The 23,314-nt window shown below is 44.5% G+C and overlaps 1 protein-coding gene across 4 annotated transcripts in view; it reads left to right on the top strand.

Moving 5' to 3' along the window:
- The first annotated feature begins 3,906 nt into the window (after positions 1 to 3,906).
- The window catches only part of LOC143808448 (period circadian protein homolog 2-like), a 114,412-nt gene continuing 95,004 nt past the window's right edge, over positions 3,907 to 23,314 (top strand). For 2 of the 4 annotated variants that reach the window (XM_077291129.1, XM_077291126.1), the window contains exon 1: positions 3,908 to 4,076. The gene's annotated coding sequence lies outside the window, so the exon portion shown is untranslated. Of the gene's footprint in view, positions 4,131 to 23,314 lie in introns of all 4 variants that reach the window. The other 2 variants (XM_077291131.1, XM_077291127.1) reach the window with 2 other exon arrangements.

Genomic DNA, 23,314 nt, shown 5'->3' with positions numbered 1-23,314 from the left:
CCCTATAAGGCACTAATCTAACGCTATTGAGAGACACTTTATGTGATACCAAGTTATTTTGTGTTTCTTTCTTTTTTCTGATTCTGTTTAATATTTTGCTAATTTTTTCTTTGGTATGAGATGCGGAACTCGTATGGCATCTAGAGTGCAGACTAATGTGTTACTGACAGCAACAAAAGTGTATCAGATTATCCATTATAGAGAGGGTAATGAGGGATGGCTCTCAGCTGTTTCTGTACTCTGACGTGCATTAGCCCTTAAACCAAATGAGAAATACTATATGTGATATCCTATAATGGGATTGGCCTTATATTTTTTTTGGGCTTGTAGATGCACTAATCTAACGCAATTGAGAGACACTATATGTGATACCAATTTGTTTTGTGTTTTTTCCTTTTTTTCTGATTTTGTTCAATATTTTGCTGATTTTTTCTATGGTATAAGATGCGGAACTCGGATGGCATCTAGAGTGCAGACTATTATGCTACTCATAACAATAAAAGTTTACCAGATCATCTAATATAGGGATGGTTCTCAGTCGTTTCTGTATACTGATGTGCATTAGCCCTTAAACTAAATGAGAAATACTACATGTGATACCCTATAAGGCAGATAATCTTTTCATTTGGGTTTATTTTGTTTTTTGTTTTTTGTTGAATATTTTGTTCTGTTTATTTTTGGACAATTTAGGGTGTAATATCTATATCACCCAACAACATATTTACATCCATTGAGTGTACTCATATATCTGCTAACCTTTTCGGAGGGGTGCTATCTTGCTTAGGGATCCACTCTGTACATTAGCTTTATTGGTCTGTCTAAGATTTTTAGGTCATCAACCACTAACAAAGACAGTGACCTATTGTTACATCTATTAGAGGCTTCACTACTTATGACCTCCGAATATTTTACTGAGCACACTCCAACTGTGCCCGGCTGTACCCCATAGCTCTGCACTATCTATTTTTTCAAAAAAATCTTTTTGAGGTAACTGTGGGGTACATGCTATTTAGTGCATTTATGCAGCAATGTCTGCAGTATTTTTAGAATTTTTCGTTCACTTTTTTCTTTTTTCACTTTTTCACGTTTTTTGGTTAGTGTGACCTATTGGTCAATTTGTGTGTGTATGTCTGTGGGTACCTGGGTGTGGGTAGCAAGTAGGACCCTACTAGGGTAAGGAGGGACAGTCGACGGTGAGCGGGGGCGCCATATCGAAATCTAGGGTGCCAACCTCCGCTGGTAGGTAGGTTTAAGACACTTTAGGGCCACCTACAGGGACTGTGTCAGGCATATCTGCTATTTTCTCCCTATTTTTCTAGCTTACCCAACCCAGTTGGCTGATGTTGATTGCATACATTTGAGTTTTATCTATTGGGATTTTAGACAATTTAATAATAAAATATCGTTTTAAGGATAGTACGTTTTTTCTGGTTTTTCAACTTAATATATCCTTTCAATATTCTAGCCGGTTTTCTACTCTTTTTTTGCTAGGGCGTTATTTGATGTTCATGGTGTTATAGGTTTTTAAGTGATTTTAACTCCATTTTTGTGTTTAAAATGTACAATAAAATATATCATATTTTATGACTATTTTGTGTTGGGTTTGCACACCATCATTTGTTTGGTCTTTGCTCTAAAGGGGCCAACTGAGACTCTTTCACCTGGGGCCCACAAAAACTTGGAGCCGGCCCTGGCATTTGGAAAGCAAATCATGCACAAATGAGTTTTCTAAGGCTAGGTTCACATTGCGTTAATGTGTGCACGCTAACGGACAGCGTTGCACGGCGAAAATGTCGCAATTAACGCCGTGCAACGGGTCCGTTAGCGCACCCATTGACAGCAATGTAAATTTCGCCTGCAGCGCATCGCTAGCGCGTGCCTTTTTCGGCTCGCGCTAGCGATGTGCCGTTCTTCTGTGGCGCGCCTCGGACGCTGCTTGCAGCGTCCGCGGCGCGCCCGAGGTCCGTTCCCCGCTCTTGCAGATCGGGGATCTGCGAGAGCAGGGATGTTAACGCGACCCCTAAATAAACATTGTGTTAGCGCAATCCGCTAGCGCTAAACGGATTGCCCTAACGCAATGTGAACCTAAGGTAAGAGTTTAGTATTAATGACCCTACACTTAGGACAGACTCTGAATATCAGATCAGTAGGGGTCTGACTGCGAGGCCCCTCACTATATCTGACCCTATGGTTACAGGTGGACATCCCGCAATTACCCCCACACTTCCAGTAGCTTCCATCATACTTTTTTCATTATCAAACAAATTCTTACATTTTTTTGCTCATTCAAAGCCGACAGGAAAAAAAAAGATTAACTAGTCGTTCCTATGGCAGCATTATTTCCTTCTATGCCTAGAATATTGCATTATCTTTTACTATTCCAAGTGTGACATTAGCCGACGCCGCTCACAGTTGTGTTTTCATCCTGCAGATGTTCCATCTAGTCCCGGGGTTATTATAAAGGTTACAGTTACATCCATGTTTTTAGTTACGGTATTTTAAAAATAAAGTTACAAATAATTTACACTCCAGACTCCTATTCTCTCCAGGTCTCAGCTGTTTGATCCCCAGATATTTGTAAGTTACCCCACCATTCATCAGGACAGCACTACTATCCCCAGCATTCATCAGGACAGCACTACTATCCCCAGCATTCATCAGGACAGCACTACTATCCCCACCATTCATCAGCACAGCACTACTATCCCCACCATTCATCCTCACAGCACTACTATCCCCACCATTCATCAGGACAGCACTACTATCCCCACCATTCATCCTCACAGCACTACTATCCCCACCATTCATCCTCACAGCACTACTATCCCCACCATTCATCCTCACAGCACTACTATCCCCACCATTCATCAGCACAGCACTACTATCCCCACCATTCATCAGGACAGCACTACTATCCCCACCATTCATCCTCACAGCACTACTATCCCCACCATTCATCCTCACAGCACTACTATCCCCACCATTCATCAGGACAGCACTACTATCCCCACCATTCATCCTCACAGCACTACTATCCCCACCATTCATCAGGACAGCACTACTATCCCCACCATTCATCAGCACAGCACTACTATCCCCACCATTCATCAGCACAGCACTACTATCCCCACCATTCATCCTCACAGCACTACTATCCCAACCATTCATCAGCACAGAACTACTATCCCCACCATTCATCAGGACAGCACTACTATCCCCACCATTCATCCTCACAGCACTACTATCCCCACCATTCATCCTCACAGCACTACTATCCCCACCATTCATCAGCACAGCACTACTATCCCCACCATTCATCCTCACAGCACTACTATCCCCACCATTCATCAGCACAGTACTACTATCCCCACCATTCATCAGCACAGCACTACTATCCCCACCATTCATCAGGACAGTACTACTATCCCCACCATTCATCAGCACAGCACTACTATCCCCACCATTCATCAGGACAGCACTACTATCCCCACCATTCATCAGCACAGTACTACTCTCCCCACCATGTGATGTTTTCCTCGGTGTGTCATTACTGGGGCAGCGGGCAGCGGGCAGCCCCAGCCCCGGTCTCGCTGTCCCGGTTCTGGCCGCTTGTACACATCACATTCCGAGCACAATATATAACTCTCGCTTCAGCCCATGGGTTTCCACGTGAATCTTATGCAATTAACAAGACCCCTCCCTCAACCAATCAGCGATCTGTTCCCAGTGACAGACGTCAGCTGCGCCCTATCAGTGGAAGCCTGGGGTGGGGATATCAAAGATGGGCATAAGAGAAACACTCCGAAGACGTCTATCATCCTGATGGCCAATCACTGATCGGAAGGGGAGGGACTAATTTTTAGAAGGCCAATGAGAGGGCGATTTGGGTGGAGCGCAAAGTCGCTATCACTTTGATCTCTATGTGAAGCGGGGAGTCAGTGACGAATCGATCAGTAGTAGTGACCGGGGGCAGAAGCGGGAGTGCCGGGACGGTGCGGGAACTACCAGAAGTGGCTCCACTGGTCCACGGCTGTCGTTTCTCGGGGCGGTGAGAAAAAGAAGCTGCGTGCTAACCGGTAAGAAGCGGAAGTACCTCTGTGTGTAGCCCGCTGTGTGACCAGCGCAGAAAGGTACAGTACAGTACAGTGTCACAGCATAGTTCCACACAGCACAGTACAGTACTACACAGCACAGTACCACACAGCACAGCACAGTACCACACTACACAGCACAGTACCACACAGCACAGTACCACACAGCACAGCACAGTACTACACAGCACAGTACAGCACAGTACTACACAGCACAGTACCACACAGCACAGTACAGTACCACACAGCACAGTACAGTACTACACAGCACAGTACAGTACTACACAGCACAGTACAGTACTACACAGCACAGTACAGTACTACACAGCACAGTACCACACAGCACAGTACAGTACTACACAGCACAGTACAGTACTACACAGCACAGTACAGTACTACACAGCACAGTACAGTACTACACAGCACAGTACAGTACTACACAGCACAGTACAGTACTACACAGCACAGTACAGTACTACACAGCACAGTACAGTACTACACAGCACAGTACCACACAGTACAGTACAGTACTACACAGCACAGTACCACACAGCACAGCACAGTACTACACAGCACAGTACCACACAGCACAGCACAGTACCGCACAGCACAGTACTACACAGCACAGTACTACACAGCACAGTACTACACAGCACAGTACTACACAGCACAGTACTACACAGCACAGTACCACACAGCACAGCACAGTACCACACAGCACAGCACAGTACCACACAGCACAGCACAGTACCACACAGCACAGTACAGTACTACACAGTACAGTACCACACAGCACAGTACCACACAGTACAGTACTACACAGTACAGTACCACACAGTACAGTACAGTACTACACAGCACAGTACCACACAGCACAGCACAGTACTACACAGCACAGTACCACACAGCACAGTACAGTACTACACAGCACAGTACCACACAGTACAGTACAGTACTACACAGCACAGTACCACACAGCACAGCACAGTACTACACAGCACAGTACCACACAGTACAGCACAGTACTACACAGCACAGTACCACACAGCACAGTACAGTACTACACAGCACAGTACCACACAGCACAGTACAGTACTACACAGTACAGTACCACACAGCACAGTACAGTACTACACAGCACAGTACCACACAGCACAGTACAGTACTACACAGCACAGTACCACACAGCACAGTACAGTACTACACAGCACAGTACCACACAGCACAGCACAGTACTACACAGCACAGTACCACACAGTACAGTACAGTACCACACAGCACAGTACAGTACTACACAGTACAGTACCACACAGCACAGTACAGTACCGTACAGCACAGTACTACACAGCACAGTACTACACAGCACAGTACTACACAGCACAGTACTACACAGCACAGTACTACACAGCACAGTACTACACAGCACAGTACTACACAGCACAGTACTACACAGCACAGTACTACACAGCACAGTACTACACAGCACAGTACCACACAGCACAGTACCACACAGCACAGTACCACACAGCACAGTACCACACAGCACAGTACCACACAGCACAGCACAGTACTACACAGCACAGTACCACACAGTACAGTACTACACAGCACAGTACCACACAGTACAGTACTACACAGCACAGTACCACACAGTACAGTACAGTACTACACAGCACAGTACCACACAGCACAGTACAGTACTACACAGCACAGTACTACACAGCACAGCACAGTACTACACAGCACAGCACAGTACTACACAGCACAGTACCACACAGCACAGTACAGTACTACACAGCACAGTACCACACAGCACAGTACAGTACTACACAGCACAGTACCACACAGCACAGTACAGTACTACACAGCACAGCACATTACCGCACAGTACAGTACTACACAGCACAGCACAGTGTCACACAGCACAGTGTCACACAGCATAGCGCCACACAGCACAGTACAGCGCCACACAGCACAGTGCCACACAGTACAGTACCACACAGCACAGTATGGTGTCACACAGCACAGTACCACACAGCTCAGTATTGGGCTTCTTTCACATTTTCGTCAGTACTCAGCCGTCGCCAAGCGTCGGCGCGACGTACCGACGGAAGTTTGTAAATTTGTGAGTGACATGAGCAGCGGACGCAGTGTTTTAACGCGTCCGCTGCCCATTGTAAACTCCCAGGGAGAAGGGGGTGGAGTTCCGGCCGGGCATGCGCAGTAAAAAATGCAGGACACAACGTTCGAAAAAATGTTCCCTTGAATCCAGTGCACGACGTATGGAACGTGTGTCCATACATCGCGATGCGTCGGTAATACAAGTCTATGTGAAAAAAACGCATCCTGCGGGCAACTTTGCAGGATGCGTTTTTTCTCCTAAACGACGCATTGCGACGTACAGCAAACAACGCTAGTGTGAAAGTAGCCTTACCACACAGCGCAGCACAGTACAGTGCCACGCAGCACAGTACAGTGCCACGCAGCACAGTACAGTGCCACGCAGCACAGTACAGTGCCACGCAGCACAGTACAGTGCCACGCAGCACAGTACAGTGCCACGCAGCACAGTACAGTGCCACGCAGCACAGTACAGTGCCACGCAGCACAGTACAGTGCCACGCAGCACAGTACAGTACCACGCAGCACAGTACAGTACCACGCAGCATAGTACAGCACAGTACCACACAGCTCAGTACCTTACAGCACAGTACCACACAGCATAGTACTGCACAGTACCATACAGCACAGTACCACACAGCATAGTACTGCACAGTACCACACAGTACCACACAGCATAGTACAGTTCCCCACACAGCTCAGCCTCTTGTGTTACTACCGTGTTCTATGCATTACTGCTGATCACTATTATTTCTTCTCCCATTACTGATCCCTACTAGTGACTCTCACTGTTATTTATATTAGTACCAGGTATATTGCTGTTATTATATTTCTACATTGCTACAATAGTTTTATACTTCCATTATTCTTCTATTATTTATGTTGCTACTAATCACGATCATTATTTCTATTATTATACATTATTTACTTTCTTAATTATTAATTTTACTACCACTTGATACTCTTATAATTATAGTAAGTAATATATTTATTTATACCATTATTTTTACTATTTGCTACTCCTGTTCTCTGTTCTTGTGCATTCTGCTTGTGAGCATTCGGCTCATTCATGATTCTGCTAATTATTACCAAACGTCATCATTTATAATCTCCTACATTGTTTTTTGAGGAGTATTTGATCTGATTCGCCATTAAAAACTGATTCAAAGACTCTTGCAAAACTCTTCCTATTCATTTCTATGGGAAATCTTTCTCTCTTCATGAGTTTTTTTTATTTTTTCCTCTTTCCCTGAAGAGGTTTGGGAAATCCATGTCACTAGATGGAATCCCCTCCAAACTAGGCGCTGTCCAATCAAAAGCTTACAAAAATATCTTCAGGAAAAATGTTCAAAAGCAGTTTGTGAATGGCTGGTTGGGTTGGTCAGTGCCCATTCATATTGAGTGTCTTTGATGCCAACAATAACCTTTCTGTAACAACTGCTGGTGCATTTCTAATTAATGGAGCTGTAATTTTCTCCTCTAGTGCTGTGCGTGCTGCTGAGGTCAGTAACGAGGATAATTAGGATAATGACATCTGCCGCGTGACCTCCATGCTGTTGGTGTATTGGTGCCAGCGCTGCGTTCAGTGACTGCAGAGAAGTGAAGCGGTTACTGTACCCCACGTGCCCTTTAATGGGGGCGGCAGCCACCTCCGTCCCTTGTGTGAATGTAGCTTTCGATGATATCACAGGACGAGGGCTTGGTGTAATAGGGTCTTGTGGAAACCTTTGGGAATTGGAATAGGTGTGATGCGGCAGGAACAGCAAACTGTTTGGCAGTCGTGTGACCTGAACTTGCATCCGGACTCCGTTCACCTCTGAACAGACTATTTATGGATTTGACACCAGTCTACATCTACATCATTGAATGTTACAGCGGTGCATTCTTTGCACTCATGAGGGTCAATACCCCTGAAACAACACAGTGTGTGCAAATTGAGATTCTGGTTTGAGTTTTATTCCAACTCGTATTGCAAGGCTTGTTAAAGGGAACCTGTCAGCAGGATTGTGCACAGCAACCTACACACAGTGTCAGGCCGGCACCTTTCACCACCATCCGTCTTATGGTTGTTCTGTAATCTTTATTTTCAGTTTGTAGTCAATGATATGGTCGGGGAGCGGGCTGTGAGGGTATTCATATAACCAGTATAACAGCGCCAACCTGACACTGTCTGTAGGTTACTGTGCACAATCCTGCTGACACATTCCCTTGAAAGGGTCGACATTGACTTTTAGAATAGCTACTTCCTATAGGTGGCGCTAGAGTTTTAGTCATCTTCCTCCCTGAGGAGACAATTTGCATATTTAATTTCCCAGAGGAGATTGCATGGCTAAGGGTACCGTCACACAGTCACACTTTGATCGCTACGACGGTACGATTCGTGACGTTCTAGCGATATCGTTACGATATCGCAGTGTCTGACACGCAGCAGCGATCAGGGACCCTGCTGAGAATCGTACGTCGTAGCAGATCGTATGGAACTTTCTTTCGTCGCTTGATCACCCGCTGACATCACTGGATCGTTGTGTGTGACAGCGATCCAGCGATGTGTTCGCTTGTAACCAGGGTAAACATCGGGTAACTAAGCGCAGGGCCGTGCTTAGTAACCCGATGTTTACCCTGGTTACCAGCGTAAACGTAAAAAAAACAAACAGCACATACTCACATTCCGGTGTCTTTCCTCCGGCGTCTCAGATTCTCTGCACTGTGAGCGCCGGCCAGCCAGAAAGCGAGCACAGCGGTGACGTCTGACGTCACCGCTCTGCTTTCCGGCCGCTGTGCTTACACAGTGCAGAGAAGCTGAGACGCCGGAGGACAGATACCGGAATGTAAGTATGTACTGTTTGTTTTTTTTACGTTTACGCTGGTAACCAGGGTAAACATCGGGTTACTAAGCGCGGCCCTGCGCTTAGTAACCCGATGTTTACCCGGGGACTTCGGCATCGCTCCAGCGCCGTGATTGCAAAGTGTGACCGCAGTCTACGACGCTGAAGCGATAATCATACGATCGCTGCGACGTCACGGATCGTGCCGTCGTAGCGATCAAAATGGCACTGTGTGACGGTACCTTAAGGCCATGTTCACACGTTCAGTATTTGGTCAGTATGCTACTTCTGCATTTTTGACTTTTTGGCTTACAAATACTGAAGAGGTGATGTGTTTCTATTATACTTTTCCTCTTATTGTTTCTCACCTGGTTTTGGCTTATAAATACTGATGAGAAATACTGAACATGTAAACATGGCCTTATAAGTCTCTTCACTCTGACATGCCAGGCTTGACTTGTCACTGGCCACATGGAGAAATGTTAAGCCTTAGACCTCTTTTTTTCCTTTCTAAAAGAGATGAATAAGGTACATTTATTGTTCAATAGTTTCCAACATTTTAAAACCATTTTTGGGAGTTAACAAAAAGTTCATAACTTGTCAATGTTCCGGCCTTGCCGATTCCTCTCTGTCTGCATTTGTGCCTCTTGCAAAAAAAAATGGCTGGAAAGACTAAAAGAAAATTAGAAGATTAGATTAGAATTAGATTAGAATGGTTATTTCTATGTAGGGATTGCGCACTGGGGCTAAATGCAAAATAAAGGGTATAAACATGGATTCGGGTTAGTGGAGATGTTTTCATACCTACAAAAAGAGTAATGGCGTAACTTATGGACTAGCAAATAAGTAAGCTGGAAATATAAAGAAACATAATAACGCCTATAAAAATCCAGCACAAGACCGGTGATGAAATATTAAAATAATCTTAATGGAAGACAAGACGCACATTAAACCCATATACGACAAAACAGACCAGATAAAATAAATGAAGGTGGAAGAATATAATGCAAAAATTCTGTAAATATATAGTAAGGCATGACCCAGACCAAATAATTAGATAGCAAGTCCCATAGACCTTGTTAATGATCAAAAAGTGCTTGGTTCTTGATATCCCCATCTATAAATATAGTAGTCAAAGAAAGTGCAAAAGTATGAAATGTATAAATCCAAAAGTGCCAGTGCGCAATAAAAACATGCAGCACTTCATTCATAAGACTATAGAGTTCAATCCATAATGAATGATGGAATGCCAAAAATAGATCACCTAAAGGTATAAAAAGTTCATAGATAAGGGGTCAGATCAATGTAAGAATAATAAAGGGATTAACAAACCCATAGAGCCAGTGTGCACTGCTTGTCCTCCACCTCACCCTCCAACATATGTTTCGCAATGCTTCCTCGAGGTGGTGATGTTGCCTTAGTAGCGATTTGTCATTTTGGGATCACGTCTGTTGGCACAGAGGTAAACGAGGAGCTGCAGAGACTTGTTTTCTAGTGGAGAGGAATTAACAAGGTATTGTTATTATGTTTCAGACACTCATAAACTTTAATAACACACTTTTAATTAATTTTGTGAAACCATTGGGTAGCATATAGACCCAATACTGTGTTTTTTGTCTTTTGTGCCCCTCTTCCACATATCCCTGGGTTTGTTACATGCACCCCTGATATCTGCTTTGTCTTCCAGAGACTCCGCACACTCATTTCTTACAGTGCAAAGTGCTGGTTTTAAAATCCTCTTGCTCCTCCTTTCTCTCTCCCAGGAGCATCCTGGCACATTCTCAGCATCTGTGTAGAGTGGTGCTTGAAAATTTGTGAACCCTTCAGAATTTTTCTATATTTCTGTGTATACAGCTCTGGCAAAAACTAAGAGACCACTACATCAAAACCCTGTCATGGGCAGCCCAATCTCCAGACCTGAACCCTATTGAAAACCTCTGGATTGTAATCAAGAGGATGATGGATAGTCACAAGCCATCAAACAAAGAAGAACTGCTTAAATATTTGCACCAGAAGCAGTGTGAAAGACTGGTGGAAAGCATGCCAAGACGCATGAAAGCTGTGATTAACCCCTTCATGACCTTGGGATTTTCCGTTTTTCCGTGTTCGTTTTTCGCTCCCCTCCTTCCCAGAGCCATAACTTTTTTTTATTTTTCCGTCAATATGGCCATGTAAGGGCTTATTTTTTGCAAAACAAGTTGTACTTTTGAACGACATCATTGGTTTTAGCATGTCGTGTACTAAAAAACGGGGAAAAAATTCCAAGTGTGGTGAAATCGCAAAAAAAGTGCAATCCCACACTTGTTTTTTGTTTTGGCTTTTTTGCTAGGTTCACTAAATGCTAAAACTGATCTGCAATTATGATTCTCCAGGTCATTACGAGTTCATAGACACCAAACATATCTAGGTTCTCTTTTATCTAAATGTTGAAAAAAAAAAATGCAAAACTTTGCTAAAAAAAAAAATTGTGCCATTTTCCGATACCCGTAGCGTCTCCATTTTTCGTGATCTAGGGTCGGGTGAGGGCTTATTTTTTGCGTGCCGAGCTGGCATTTTTAATGATACCATTTTGGTGCAGATATGTTCTTTTGATCGCCCGTTATTGCATTTTAATGCAATGTCGCGGCGACCAAAAAGGCATAATTCTGGCGTTTCAATTTTTTTTTTTTTTTGCTACGCCGTTTAGTGATCAGGTTAATCCTTTTTTTATTGATAGATCGGGCGATTCTGAACGCGGCGATACCAAATATGTGTAGGTTTGATTTTTTTTTTTTTTTCAATTATTGATTTATTTTGAATGGGGCGAAAGGGGGGTGACTTAAACTTTTTTTTTTTTTTTTTTACTTTGGCTATGCTTCAATAGCCTCCATAGGAGGCTAGAAGCTGGCACAACTCGATCGCCTCTGCTACATAGCAGCGATCATCAGATCGCTGCTATGCGGCAGAAATACAGGTGTGCTATGAGCGCCGACCACAGGGTGGCGCTCACAGCTAGCCGGGATCAGTAACCATAAAGGTTTCAAGGACCTCTATGGTTACCATTCTGATGCATCGCTGACCCCTGATCATGTGACGGGGGTCAGCGATGCGCTCATTTCCGTCCGGAAGCGCCGGTTAAATGCCGCTGTCAGCGTTTGACAGCGACATTTAACTAGTTAATAGCGGCGGTTGAATCGCGATTTCAACCGCCGCTATTGCGGGCGCATGTCAGCTGTTCAAAACAGCTGACATGTTCCGGCTTTGATGCGGGCTCATCCCGTCCGAGGTCAGAAAGGGGTTAAAAATCATGGTTATTCCACAAAATATTGATTTCTGAACTCTTCCTGAGTTAAAACATTAGTATTGTTGTTTCTAAATGATTATGAACTTGTTTCGTTGCGTTATTTGAGGTCTGAAAGCACTGGGCTTTTTTTTTTTTTTAATCTTGATCATTTTTCTTTGTCAGAAAAAAATACAAAATTTATTGCTTGGAAATTCGGAGACATGTTGTCAGAAGTTTATAGAATACTAGATGGTGGCCCGATTCTAACGCATCGGATATTCTAGAATATGCATGTCCACGTAGTATATTGCCCAGCCCACGTAGTATATTGCCCAGCCCACGTAGTATATTGCCCAGCCCACGTAGTATATTGCCCAGCCCACGTAGTATATTGCCCAGCCCACGTAGTATATTGCCCAGCCCACGTAGTATATTGCCCAGCCCACGTAGTATATTGCCCAGCCCACGTAGTATATTGCCCAGCCCACGTAGTATATTGCCCAGCCCACGTAGTATATTGCCCAGCCCACGTAGTATATTGCCCAGCCCACGTAGTATATTGCCCAGCCCACGTAGTATATTGCCCAGCCCACGTAGTATATTGCCCAGCCCACGTAGTATATTGCCCAGCCCACGTAGTATATTGCCCAGCCCACGTAGTATATTGCCCAGCCCACGTAGTATATTGCCCAGCCCACGTAGTATACAGCACAGAGCCACGTAGTATATTGCACAGCGACATAGTATACAGCACAGCGACATAGTATACAGCACAGAGCCACGTAGTATATTGCCCAGCTACGTAGTATATTGCCCAGCCACGTATGTCACAGGTTAAAAAATAAAATATACTCACCTTCCGAGGGCCCCTTGTAGTCCTGTCGCCTGTGTGCGGTGCACGCGGCAGCTTCCGGGCCCAGGGTTGGTATGAGCGCAGGACCTGTGATGATGTCGCGGTCACATGACCGTGACGTCATGGCAGGTCCTTCTCGCATAGCATCCTTAGCACCGGGACCTGCAGGCGCGAGCGCATCGTCGGACTACGGAAGGTGAGAATAGCAGGGGTTTTTTTGTGTGTTTTTTTTTTAAATTATTTTTAACATTAGATCTTTTTACTATTGATGCTGCATAGGGAGCATCAATAGTAAAAACTTGGTCACACAGGGTTAATAGCGGCGGTAACGGAGTGCGTAACCCGCGGCATAACGCGGTCCGTGAGCGGTGACTGACTGACTGGAGGGGAGTATGCGGGCGCTGGGCACTGACTGCAGGGGAGTAGGGAGGGACTAATCGGACTGTGCCCGTCGCTGATTGGTCGCGGCAGCCATGACAGGCCGCTGGCGAGACCAATCAGCGACGCAGGATTTCCGTGACGGAAGTTGCCGACAGAAAGATGGTAGTACCCCTTAGACAATTATATATATAGAAAAGGACAATTTACATTTTACTCAAAAATATACAGGTCCTTCTCAAAAAATTAGCATATAGTGTTAAATTTCATTATTTACCATAATGTAATGATTACAATTAAACTTTCATATATTATAGATTCATTATCCACCAACTGAAATTTGTCAGGTCTTTTATTGTTTTAATACTGATGATTTTGGCCTACAACTCCTGATAACCCAAAAAACCTGTCTCAATAAATTAGCATATCAAGAAAAGGTTCTCTAAATGACCTATTACCCTAATCTTCTGAATCAACTAATTAACTCTAAACACATGCAAAAGATACCTGAGGCTTTTAAAAACTCCCTGCCTGGTTCATTACTCAAAACCCCCATCATGGGTAAGACTAGCGACCTGACAGATGTCAAGAAGGCCATCATTGACACCCTCAAGCAAGAGGGTAAGACCCAGAAAGAAATTTCTCAACAAATAGGCTGTTCCCAGAGTGCTGTATCAAGGCACCTCAATGGTAAGTCTGTTGGAAGGAAACAATGTGGCAGAAAACGCTGTACAACGAGAAGAGGTGACCGGACCCTGAGGAAGATTGTGGAGAAGGACCGATTCCAGACCTTGGGGAACCTGAGGAAGCAGTGGACTGAGTCTGGCGTGTGCAGGAAATGGGCTACAGGTGCCGCATTCCCCAGGTAAAGCCACTTTTGAACCATAAACAGCGGCAGAAGCGCCTGACCTGGGCTACAGAGAAGCAGCAATGGACTCATCCATTACTATCCTACAGTTATATTGTAAATAAACACACAGCCAGAATAAAGTCTTTTATTTGAAATAAAAACAAATCACACTTTTCCTTTTTTTTTATTTAAAAATAACATATTACTGTTCTACTCACCTAATGCCTATTCCATTGAAGCCAACGTCAAATTGATTCCAGATGCTGCACCTTTTGCACTCCGTCTAACATTTTGTTTGTTTCCGGCAAAAAAAAGTAAAATGATAACCTATTAGACTGTCCCTTTTAACGACCGAGCCTGATCCATTACAGACAGACACCAGTTGCCACCAGTGTCCCTATTGACTATCGGGTCTGCCAGTTTTGTATTGTGGTGTCCAACATTTTACTGAGCAAAATAAATAGTGTTTTGGGGAAGACCTAAAAAATGTAGACCCTCCAATGCTAATCTTACCATAGCTCAATAAGTAAGTAGAAGGGGGGATGTGGAGGTAATGAATGAGGGAAGAAGGGATGTCATTACATTCAGGTGCCCAGACGCCCTGAGAAGCTCCTGGCGTTAACATTCCCACTGGCCCCGTCAGTGTCATTGTGGTCTGAGGTTGGTCACCAGCTGCATACTGTTTATATAGCTATAAGGGAAAGTGCAGCATTGCTGTCTCCTATACCAGGGCAGATTCCCCCCCTCATTCCGTGTGGTATACCCTATCTAGTCTTGGTAAAAACACATTAGATATTGCGTTCTTCCATAGGGGAAGACGTTTCGCACTTCTCACATTTGGCAGCAGACTGACCTATCTCAGCGTTCCGTTATCACATGGCCTTAGATCGCTGAAACGCGCTGAGCAGGGCATTACCAAGACCGTCACAGCTTGTGTGGTTCTAAAATACACAGGAATCCTATCAGGTATCTGCAGCACCAATCTGCCCTACAGAGGAGCCCACTCTGCCTGTGCGGGGTTGAAGGGAATCTGTCACCCTAAAATTCGCCTATAAGCTAAGGCCACCGCCATTAGGGGCTTATGTACAGCATTCTGTAATGCTGTAGATAAGCCCCCGATGTATCCTGAAAGATAAGAAAAACAAGTTAGATTATACTCACCCAGGAGCGGTCCGGTGTGGTCTAGTCTGATGAGCGTTGTGGTCCGGGTCCAGCGCCTCCCATCTTCATACGATGACGTCCTCTTCTTGTCTTCCTGCCGCGGCTCCGGCGCAGGCCTACTTTATCTGCCCTGTTGAGGGCAGAGCAAAGTACTGCAGTGCACAGGCGCCGGGAAAGGTCCGAGAGGCCCAGTGCCTGCGCACTGCAGGAGCCGCGGCAGGAAGAAAAGAAGAGGATGTCATCGTATGAAGATGAGAGGCGCTGGACGCGGACCGTGACTCCCATCGGACCGGACCACACCGGGACCGCCCCTGGGTGAGTATAATCTAACTTGGTTTTCTTCTCTTTCAGGTTACATCGGGGGCTTATCTACAGCATTACAGAATGCTGTAGATAAGCCCCTGATGCTGGTGGGCTTAGCTTATAGGTGAATTTTGGGGTGACAGATTCCCTTTAATGTAGTGATATTTCACTGGGGAGCTCCTCCCTGTCTCTCCCCCATTTTTAGCATATAGTATTATTCGCCTGATCTAACAGCATGGGCATCACCAAATGGCTATATAGTATACTAGCTGTACTACCCGGCTTCGCCCGGGTTAATGACTGCTGTTAGCAAAATAGAATGTGTTAACAAAAATTTATTCTGCACACAAAAACCACAAAACAAATAGATAGAAATGTAATTATTAAAAGGCAAAAACTAAGCAAATAGAAGCATTTCACAACATATATTAGCTTTGTTATACTGAGAATGTCTTTGTTGCCTATATTAACCAATCAGAGCTCAGGTTAATTAACTGTAGCAAAATAGAAGCTGAGCTGTGATTGGTTGCTATTGGCAGCCTGATAAATCCCCAGCCAACAGGAAGCCCTCCCCCCTGGCAGTATATATTAGCTCACACATACACATAATAGACAGGTCATGTGACTGACAGCTGCCGTATTTCCTATATGGTACATTTGTTGCTCTTGTAGTTTGCTTATTAATCAGATTTTTATTTTTGAAGGACAATACCAGACTTGTGTGTGTTTTAGGGCGAGTTTTATGTGTCAAGTTGTGTGTGTTGAGTTGCGTGTGGCGACATGCATGTAGCGACTTTTGTGAGATGAGTTTTGTGTGGCGACATGCGTGTAGCAACATTTTGTGTGTTGAGTTGCATGTGACAGGTTAGTGTAGCAAGTTGTGTGCAGCAAGATTTGTGCATGGCGAGTTTTGCGCGTGGCGAGTTTTATGTGTGGTGCATTTTGAGTATGTGCAAGTTTTGTGTGAGGCAACTTTTGCATGTGGTGCAACTTTTGTACATGTGGCAATTTTTCTGTGTGTGCAAGTTTTGCATGAGGTGAGTTTTCCATGAGGTGAGTTTTGCACGTGTGGCGAGTTTTGCGTGAGCCTAGTTTTGCATATGGCGAGTTTTGCATGTAGCGAGTTTTGAGTGGTGACTTTTGTGTTTCGACTTTTATGTGGCGAGGTTGGTGTGTGTGTGTGGTGAAATGTGTGCTGAGGGTGGTATATGTGTTCAAGCACGTGGTAGTGTGTGGCGCATTTTGTGTTTGTGTTCATATCCCCGTGTGTGGTGAGTATCCCATGTCGGGGCCCCACCTTAGCAACTGTACGGTATATACTCTTTGTCGCCATCGCTCTCATTCTTTAAGTCCTCATTGTTCACATCTGGCAGCTGTCAATTTTCCTCCAACACTTTTCCCTTCACTTTTTCCCCATTATGTAGATAGGAGCAAAATTGTTTGGTGAATTGGAACGCGCGGGGTTAAAATTTCACCTCACAACATAGCCTATGACGCTCTCGGGGTCCAGACGTGTGACTGTGCAAAATTTTGTGGCTGTAGCTGCGACGGTACAGATGCCAATCCCGGACATACACACATACATACATACACACATTCAGCTTTATATATTAGATATACCTGTATGTAATCTCCTGTATATAGTATATACCTGTGTGTCATCTCACCTATATATAGTATATATCTGTGTGTCATCTCCTGTATATAGTATATACCTGTATGTCATCTCCTCCTATACATAGCATATACCTGTGTCATCTCCTCCTGTATATACTATATACCTGTAGGTAATCTGCTCCTGTATATAGTATATACCTGTGTGTCATCTCCTCCTGTATATAGTATATACCTGTATGTCATCTCCTCCTGTATGTAGTATGTACCTGTATGTCATCTCCTCCTCTATATAGTATATACCTGTGTGTCATCTCTCCTGTATATAGTATATATCTGTGTGTCATCTCCTCCTGTATATAGTATATACCTGTGTGTCATCTCCCCTGTAAATAGTATATACCTGTGTGTCATCTCCTGTATATAGTATATAGCTGTATGCCATCTCCTCCTGTATTAGCCCTCGTTCACACGTTATTTGGTCAGTATTTTTACCTCAGTATTTGTAAGCTAAAATGGCAGCCTGATAAATCCCCAGCCAACAGTAAGCCCACCCCCTGGCAGTATATATTAGCTCACACATACACATAATAGACTGGTCATGTGACTGACAGCTGCCGGATTCCTATATGGTACATTTGTTGCTCTTGTAGTTTGTCTGCTTATTAATCAGATTTTTATTTTTGAAGGATACCAGACTTGTGTGTGTTTTAGGGCGAGTTTCGTGTGTCAAGTTGTGTGTGTTGAGTTGCGTGTGGCGACATGCATGTAGGGACTTTTGTGAGATGAGTTTTGTGTGGCGACATGCGTGTAGCAACTTTTTGTGTGTCGAGTTGCATGTGACAGGTTAGTGTAGCAAGTTGTGTGCAGCAAGTTTTGCGCATGGCGAGTTTTGCGCGTGGCGAGTTTTATGTGTGGTGCCTTTTGAGTATGTGCAAGTTTTGTGTGAGGCAACTTTTGCATGTGTTGCAACTTTTGTGCATGTGGCAATTTTTCTGCGTGTGGCAATTTTTCTGCGTGTGCAAGTTTTGCGTGTGGCGAGTTTTGCACGTGTGGCGAGTTTTGCATGTGGAGAGTTTTGCGCGTGGCGAGTTTTGAGCGGCGACTTTTGTGTTTCTACTTTTATGTGGCGAGGTTGGTGTATGTGTGGTGAAATGTGCACTGAGGGTGGTATATGTGTTCGAGCACGTGGTAGTGTGTGGCGCATTTTGTGTGTGTGTTCATATCCCCGTGGTGGTGTGATTATCCCATGTTGGGGCCCCACCTTAGCAACTGTACAGTATATACTCTTTGGTGCCATCGCTGTCATTCTTTAAGTCCCCCTTGTTCACATCTGGCAGCTGTTAATTTGCCTCCAACACTTTTCCTTTCATTTTTTCCCCATTATGTAGATAGGGGCAAAATTGTTTGGTGACTTGGAAAGCGCGGGGTTAAAATTTCACCTCACAATATAGCTTTGACGCTCTCAGGGTCCAGACGTGTGACTGTGCAAAATTTTGTGCCTGTAGCTGCGACGCCTCCAACACTTTTCCTTTCACTTTTTCCCCATTATGTAGATAGGGGCAAAATTGTTTGGTGAATTGGAAAGCGCGGGGTTAAAATTTCACCTCACAACATAGCCTATGACGCTCTCGGGGTCCAGACGTGTGACTGTGCAAAATTTTGTGGCTGTAGCTGCTACGGTTCAGATGCCAATCCCGGACATACATACATACATACATACATACACACACACACACATTCAGCTTTATATATTAGACTAGCTGTACTACCCGGCTTCGCCCGGGTTAATGACTGCTGTTAGCAAAATAGAATGTGTTAACAAAAATTTATTCTGCACACAAAAACCACAAAACAAATAGATAGAAATGTAATTATTAAAAGGCAAAAACTAAGCAAATAGAAGCATTTCACAACATATATTAGCTTTGTTATACTGAGAATGTCTTTGTTGCCTATATTAACCAATCAGAGCTCAGGTTAATTAACTGTAGCAAAATAGAAGCTGAGCTGTGATTGGTTGCTATTGGCAGCCTGATAAATCCCCAGCCAACAGGAAGCCCTCCCCCCTGGCAGTATATATTAGCTCACACATACACATAATAGACAGGTCATGTGACTGACAGCTGCCGTATTTCCTATATGGTACATTTGTTGCTCTTGTAGTTTGCTTATTAATCAGATTTTTATTTTTGAAGGACAATACCAGACTTGTGTGTGTTTTAGGGCGAGTTTTATGTGTCAAGTTGTGTGTGTTGAGTTGCGTGTGGCGACATGCATGTAGCGACTTTTGTGAGATGAGTTTTGTGTGGCGACATGCGTGTAGCAACATTTTGTGTGTTGAGTTGCATGTGACAGGTTAGTGTAGCAAGTTGTGTGCAGCAAGATTTGTGCATGGCGAGTTTTGCGCGTGGCGAGTTTTATGTGTGGTGCATTTTGAGTATGTGCAAGTTTTGTGTGAGGCAACTTTTGCATGTGGTGCAACTTTTGTACATGTGGCAATTTTTCTGTGTGTGCAAGTTTTGCATGAGGTGAGTTTTCCATGAGGTGAGTTTTGCACGTGTGGCGAGTTTTGCGTGAGCCTAGTTTTGCATATGGCGAGTTTTGCATGTAGCGAGTTTTGAGTGGTGACTTTTGTGTTTCGACTTTTATGTGGCGAGGTTGGTGTGTGTGTGTGGTGAAATGTGTGCTGAGGGTGGTATATGTGTTCAAGCACGTGGTAGTGTGTGGCGCATTTTGTGTTTGTGTTCATATCCCCGTGTGTGGTGAGTATCCCATGTCGGGGCCCCACCTTAGCAACTGTACGGTATATACTCTTTGTCGCCATCGCTCTCATTCTTTAAGTCCCCATTGTTCACATCTGGCAGCTGTCAATTTTCCTCCAACACTTTTCCCTTCACTTTTTCCCCATTATGTAGATAGGAGCAAAATTGTTTGGTGAATTGGAACGCGCGGGGTTAAAATTTCACCTCACAACATAGCCTATGACGCTCTCGGGGTCCAGACGTGTGACTGTGCAAAATTTTGTGGCTGTAGCTGCGACGGTACAGATGCCAATCCCGGACATACACACATACATACATACACACATTCAGCTTTATATATTAGATATACCTGTATGTAATCTCCTGTATATAGTATATACCTGTGTGTCATCTCACCTATATATAGTATATATCTGTGTGTCATCTCCTGTATATAGTATATACCTGTATGTCATCTCCTCCTATACATAGCATATACCTGTGTCATCTCCTCCTGTATATACTATATACCTGTAGGTAATCTGCTCCTGTATATAGTATATACCTGTGTGTCATCTCCTCCTGTATATAGTATATACCTGTATGTCATCTCCTCCTGTATGTAGTATGTACCTGTATGTCATCTCCTCCTGTATATAGTATATACCTGTGTGTCATCTCTCCTGTATATAGTATATACCTGTGTGTCATCTCCTCCTGTATATAGTATATACCTGTGTGTCATCTCCCCTGTAAATAGTATATACCTGTGTGTCATCTCCTGTATATAGTATATAGCTGTATGCCATCTCCTCCTGTATTAGCCCTCGTTCACACGTTATTTGGTCAGTATTTTTACCTCAGTATTTGTAAGCTAAAATGGCAGCCTGATAAATCCCCAGCCAACAGTAAGCCCACCCCCTGGCAGTATATATTAGCTCACACATACACATAATAGACTGGTCATGTGACTGACAGCTGCCGGATTCCTATATGGTACATTTGTTGCTCTTGTAGTTTGTCTGCTTATTAATCAGATTTTTATTTTTGAAGGATACCAGACTTGTGTGTGTTTTAGGGCGAGTTTCGTGTGTCAAGTTGTGTGTGTTGAGTTGCGTGTGGCGACATGCATGTAGGGACTTTTGTGAGATGAGTTTTGTGTGGCGACATGCGTGTAGCAACTTTTTGTGTGTCGAGTTGCATGTGACAGGTTAGTGTAGCAAGTTGTGTGCAGCAAGTTTTGCGCATGGCGAGTTTTGCGCGTGGCGAGTTTTATGTGTGGTGCCTTTTGAGTATGTGCAAGTTTTGTGTGAGGCAACTTTTGCATGTGTTGCAACTTTTGTGCATGTGGCAATTTTTCTGCGTGTGGCAATTTTTCTGCGTGTGCAAGTTTTGCGTGTGGCGAGTTTTGCACGTGTGGCGAGTTTTGCATGTGGAGAGTTTTGCGCGTGGCGAGTTTTGAGCGGCGACTTTTGTGTTTCTACTTTTATGTGGCGAGGTTGGTGTATGTGTGGTGAAATGTGCACTGAGGGTGGTATATGTGTTCGAGCACGTGGTAGTGTGTGGCGCATTTTGTGTGTGTGTTCATATCCCCGTGGTGGTGTGATTATCCCATGTTGGGGCCCCACCTTAGCAACTGTACAGTATATACTCTTTGGTGCCATCGCTGTCATTCTTTAAGTCCCCCTTGTTCACATCTGGCAGCTGTTAATTTGCCTCCAACACTTTTCCTTTCATTTTTTCCCCATTATGTAGATAGGGGCAAAATTGTTTGGTGACTTGGAAAGCGCGGGGTTAAAATTTCACCTCACAATATAGCTTTGACGCTCTCAGGGTCCAGACGTGTGACTGTGCAAAATTTTGTGCCTGTAGCTGCGACGCCTCCAACACTTTTCCTTTCACTTTTTCCCCATTATGTAGATAGGGGCAAAATTGTTTGGTGAATTGGAAAGCGCGGGGTTAAAATTTCACCTCACAACATAGCCTATGACGCTCTCGGGGTCCAGACGTGTGACTGTGCAAAATTTTGTGGCTGTAGCTGCTACGGTTCAGATGCCAATCCCGGACATACATACATACATACATACATACACACACACACACACATTCAGCTTTATATATTAGATGTATAAGGCTGAGGTCAAACTTGCACAAGTCTCTCTCATCAATACCTGGCACTGCCGCCGACACTCGGGTCTGGAGCTTGCAGCGGCATAGAAATACACTCACACGCCAGTCCCGGCGGCAGTGCCGGGTATTGATGAGAGACTTGCGCAAGTTTCTCGCATCACACTCGCAAGTGTGACCCCGGCCTAATACTCTAAGCAACCACCCCCCATTCATGGTGATTGTGTTAGTGGGAATTCACCAGAATTTTACACCTGTGCTGCCACAATCTTTTATTATGGGGAGTGGGGGGTCTGCTGCATCCTGTGGTGCATTAGTATTCTGACCTGGTGCTGGTAAGTATGGCCATTACTTTGTGATGTTTTGGGATTTTATGTATTACTCAGTGAACTGCTCTTGACTTTTGGCGGATTCGCCAAAAATGTCACTCTTTGCAGTGCAAAGACGAATGTGCAGCCACACCTGCATGTACCCAGTGTCCGGGGCGATACAGAGGTCTAGGTTCCCTCTGGCATTCGCTCTCTCTTCTCCTAGAAGTGCACTTGAATTCCTGGACATACACAGGTGTCGTAAGAGACTTTTCTGCAGGGTCTGATGGGGCGGCTGGCTCCTGAGAATTTGGCTTGCTGGGTCCCTGCAGAGAATGTGTGTGATTAGAAGGGATCTGGCATTAGTGAGCTCCAGTCACATGGGCATGTAGCCTAGATAGGAGAAGGCTTTATATAACCTGTTTGTGTGGGAGGGGGCGCTACGTCTGTGCTGTTAGAGAGGAGCGATGGCTGCCCCAGATGTAGGTTGCCTGCTACCGCTTACACAACAGCTGTTATATTCCAGGTCATCTGGAGCCAGGAGCTCGGAGAGAAGCTTTTCTGTAGTTAACGTTTCCTGGAATTTGGAACAGTAAGACGCTGACGTTTATCGCGGGCTCGGGGGTATTTATTGGATTTTGATTCATACTTTGTAGAAATCCACATTGGTTTTAAGC

This window comes from Ranitomeya variabilis, chromosome 2 (assembly GCF_051348905.1).
Source record: "Ranitomeya variabilis isolate aRanVar5 chromosome 2, aRanVar5.hap1, whole genome shotgun sequence".
NCBI lineage: Eukaryota > Metazoa > Chordata > Amphibia > Anura > Dendrobatidae > Ranitomeya > Ranitomeya variabilis.
Note: the sequence above shows the minus strand (reverse complement) of the source record. Positions and strands in the feature narration are given on the sequence as shown.